This window comes from Phyllostomus discolor, chromosome 1 (genome assembly GCF_004126475.2).
Source record: "Phyllostomus discolor isolate MPI-MPIP mPhyDis1 chromosome 1, mPhyDis1.pri.v3, whole genome shotgun sequence".
In the NCBI taxonomy this organism is placed as follows: domain Eukaryota; kingdom Metazoa; phylum Chordata; class Mammalia; order Chiroptera; family Phyllostomidae; genus Phyllostomus; species Phyllostomus discolor.
Genome location: NC_040903.2, coordinates 202,165,310 through 202,170,184, shown reverse-complemented (window position 1 = coordinate 202,170,184; position 4,875 = coordinate 202,165,310).

The following is a 4,875-nucleotide window of genomic DNA, read 5'->3' as shown; positions in this document are numbered from 1 at the left end:
GCCTGGGCCCAGTGAGTTCCTTGTGCATCCTTATAACCAGTGTTGTGAACTCTGCATCTGATAGATTGCTTTTCTCCATTTTGTTTGGTTCTTTTTCTGGAGTTTTGTTCTGTTCTTTCATTTGGTCCACATTTCTTTGTCTCCTCACTCTGTCAACCTCCCTGTGTTTGGTTCTATATATTAGGTAGAGCTGCTCTGACTCCATGCCTCGGTAGCAGGGCCTAATGTAGTAGGTGTCCTATAGGGTTCAGTGGCACAGCCTCCCCAATCACCCAAGCTGTGTACTTGAAGTGCACCCTTTGTGTGGACTGAGTACTCCCTCCTCTTGTAGATGAGTCTTGGTTGTTGTCAGCAGGTAAATGGGAGGGATTTACCCAATCCAGGTAGCTGGTAGGACTGGCTATGACCCCTAGCCAACAATCACCTCCCTCCATCACTTATGGAAGTGGTTAGGTGGGGCTCCAACGTGGTCTATAACTGTCCATTGGGCAGTGCAGGCCTAAGTCAGCCTTCGCCTGTGTTCTGTCTGGGGCCACTTGCCACAATCTGTAAGCCAATCTGCAGATGGCTGCTGCTAGTGCTGGGCCTGAGGCCACTCAGCAAGAGAGGCACGGGGCTCGGCTCAGCTGTTGCTTGTGTGAGCAGATTTAGAAAGGTCTGAAGCCTGTGCCTGGCCCAGCCCTTCATATGGGAAAGCCACTGTTACCAGGGTGGGAGGGTTGCTTAGGTGGGCAGGTAAGTTGGATGGGGCAGACCCTTAGATAACTGTGTCTCTGTGTGGCTCTGTGTAGGGGAGGGTTCAGACAAGGTACAGTGGCCGCTCTCTGAAGTTCTATCTGGGAAGAAGCTGTCCCCCAGCTCTTGCCTTGATGCCAGACCCTTCATTTCCTCTTCATATACCACTGGTGCCATTCAAGCTGCTGCCCTAGTGCTGGAGCCCAAAGAGAGTGAGTCTTCAGTAAGTCTGTGTGTGGTGCAAGGCCCTTTAAGAGGAGAGGCCTGAGAACCCTGCAGTTTTTTCTGCTGACTTAACACCCACTGGTTTCTACAGCAAGAAGTTATGGAGACATATCTTCCTGTCACTGGAACCCTGGGCTGGGTGGTCTGGTGTGGGGCAGGGGGAATCCCTCACCTACTAGATATCTCTCCATTTTCTGTCCACCACACATGGGTCTGGGACCAGCTGGTTCCACGTCTCTGCATCTCGGCCCCTCTGTCCCTCCAACCCATCTGAATGTGGTTTAATTCCTTCGTTGTCGGACTTCCATACAGCTCGACTTTCTGATAGTTCTGAGTGATGGTGGTTCCATATTTTAGTTGTAATTTTGCTGTGGCTGTGTGAGGAGGCAAGCCACGTTTCCCTATGCCTCCATCTTGACTGGAAGTCTCCCAGTATTTAACCAACAATTCTTTAAATTGAAAAATAAGACAAAATGAAATCTTAATTCCAAATCTGCTCTTCTACCCACCCAGCTCTGATATCAAGTATCAGTACTGCCCTGTTTTGAGCAAAATAGGATCTTCCCTGGACCCTATATTTTAGAACAGACACGCATTCATATATACACACACACATGTGTGAGCACCAAGAATTCTGGCTCAGGGCAAACTGAACCTAAACATCATTTATGAATTACACTATCTAGGCTGGGGAAACGATTTTGCATATCTCCTGCCCTAAGCCCTTGAAACAGAAGGCAATTGTGTCCAGATGTTCTGAAAAGCTTTGTAATGCTCTGCTGCCAATGTTACAGGGAGGCACTGCTTTGAAAGAGACAAAGAAGTAATTTATTCTCCTCAGAGAACATAAATGTAATAGATTCTGCCATGGCCTGAATGTTCGTGTTTCCCTAAAATTCACTATTGAAATCCAGACCTCCACATTGATGGTATTAGGAGGTGGGGCATTTGGCAGGTCATTGGAAGGAGATAAACCCCTCTAATGAGATAAATGCCCTTATAAAAGAGGCCCCAGAAAGTTCTCTCATCCCTTCCACCACATTAAGACACAAGGAGAAGTCGGCAATTTACAGTCTGGACTCTTCCTTAGCAGAACACAGCCATGTTGAGACCCTGATCTTGGAATGCCAGCCTCCAGAGCTGTGAGCCTTAAATTTCTGTTGTTCCGGAGCCACTCAGTTGTTGGTATTTTGTTATAGCAGCCTGACCAGAGTAAGGCAGATTCTGTCAAAATAAACTATCATTTCCAAGTAGTGCCCGGCATCCATTTATCTTGATTTACTTCATGTTCCAAGTCACAGTTCTGGACAGTCTCACAGATTTTATGATGTTTGTAGCAGTTACACATGGTGGTAAAGGGAAATTTTGCAATTTTCCATCACTTACATTACTCTTAAATTTGTAGACATAGGTTTAGATATAACAGGTATAGCTTGAAATGACTCTTTGCATTGGCAGTTAGATGGATATTGAATGTGGAACTGTGTATAGTTTTACTTTTATAAAATGGTAAACGTGATTTATTAATTTTTTAATTAAAATATTTCAAGTGTCAATTTCATTTTAAAGGTTTATATTCAATAATTATAATTTATACCTTACCTTTAATTTTATTACATGTTTGAATATGTCAAAGGCAAAGTAATTCTTGAAAATACATACATACTTCAATTTTTATTTTTAAATTTATTTTTATTTATATATTAGATGGAAATGTGTCCAAATTATATACACTTTGAGTTCTGTTTTCTAATGCTTTAGATCACTGAACTCATGATAGAAATAAAGTACATGGAAAGTGGAACTCAAAAAGAAAATTAGTTCTTCAAAGAGGCATATTGCTTAAATATCTTTAAACTAGAAACAAGGGAAATGAGCAAATTTCTGTCAAGCACAACTAATAGAATTCATGATCAATTTATCATATATTCTCTATTTAATGATGATTTAACTCCTATTTAAAAAGGAAAATTGGTCAATTATTCTCATCAATTCACACTGTGGACGGGTCAGATGAAATTCTTACAACCTCATGTTTGTCACCAAATGCAGACACAATTACACTTCATAGAACAGAGTTTGCACGCAGAAAAAGCACAAACATAGTTACTGAACTGAAAAAAAGAGAAAAATAAAGATTGATAACATTCGATTAAGACAAGTAATGCCAATGGAGAATCTAACTGAGATGTTCTTAAAAGGTTGACATTGTGTATGCAAAATTTGCCAAGCACAGTGATGCCCTATGATGCCACTAAAAGCACAGTATTTACAGAAAATAAGGGAAAATATCTGGCTTTAATATAAATGGTTTCAAATTTCAATGCTTAAATGAATAAAAATGTAATGCGGATAAACATAATGAATCAAATGACCACTGTCAATGACAAAAATTCAAAATGAGGGCATTCGTTTAATGAGTAATAAGGTGAAGGAAGAAAATACACTTAAAGTTTAAAAAGTTGTCATCACTCAGTGCAACAAGATTGTATCAGGGTCAAAATTCATACTGAAAAATTTTTATTTCATGTATTGTTGAGTTACCAGAAAAAAAACAAGTCAAAATTCATGCATTTCACTATTTGTACATCACTTGTGAAAGTACATCTAGACTTGAGTAAAAAACTGAGAAAATCACTTCCATTTTCAGGCACTGACTTTAGAGGATGATGAGAAAGCTTAACAGCTAGGCTAATCTCACAAACACAGCTGGCAGAACTCTGGCACAGCTGATTGAGCCAGAGTTCTTGCCAAAAATCCAGAGGTGTTTCTTATGCTGTGTATGATTCATAATCAAAATGTATTGCTGGGAGAGATGGGCTCCTGCGCAAGGATAGCACCGCTATTCTCTGGAACAAATCGGAGATGAACGGCGGTGTTTTCCAGGGCTGCCCACTGGCGGACTATCGCGATGAAGTGTGTGAAATTCCACCCTGCACCACAGCGGGACGCCGGGCGGGAAGGAGGACTGGGTGCTGTGAAAGCAGTCAGGTTCCACTTAGGATCCCAGATGCTCGGGGAGAGTTCGACAGAGTAACGTGCCCAAATAAAGAGAGTAATCATCAAAAAGAAAATTAACTTTTAATTTGTGTTATCCACATTTATTTGGAGCGATCCATTGCTTACTTTTCATTGTAAAAAGGAAAGAAAACATATCTACTTCCACATTCCACTTCCAAAGCAACAAACTATATTTTTTTATTTTAAATTTATTTTCTAAGTCGAAAGAAACTGATGTAAAATATGCAACGAATGTGATATTCTAATAAAATATAAAGAATTTTTAAAAATTAGAAAAGCTTTTATAACTATGAAAGGGGCAGATTCCAAAACGAATTTTAGAAGGGCTATCTTCTGACAAATCATAGATCAAGGTATATTCTCAATTGAGGACAGGTTTTTAATAAGTTGAGTATCCAGCTGTTTGTTTAAGTTCTCTGAATAACGACGCCTCAGCATGGAAAAATGTAAAAGAATATCCATGCATGCATCTAGATGTTGCTTTAAGGAATAATTTAAATTATGATGTAAAAATAGCAATTTGATGATGAAATTGTGACACAGAATCTTTTCTGTAGTAAAAATAATTTATTACATGCAACCCTATTAGAATTTTAGAGCATGCTATATAATATTTATGATTTTTTTCTGAATTTAAGTAATGCTTTAAGAACTTCATTGTAACTCACACCACCACCGCCTTAGCAAAGTGGGTTCCCCAACTGAAATTTAAAAACTACCTAAGAACTTCAATGACTCAAAAAAAATCATGTAATTTGTCAGAAACGTCATGAAAAATCTGAATTAAACAACACAAGTAGAGATACTGCTGAAATTAAGGTAAAGGAAATAAAAATCTTGGAATATATGTGTAATTTGCAAATTCCACGTGTCTTTCCATTATGACTCACCCCA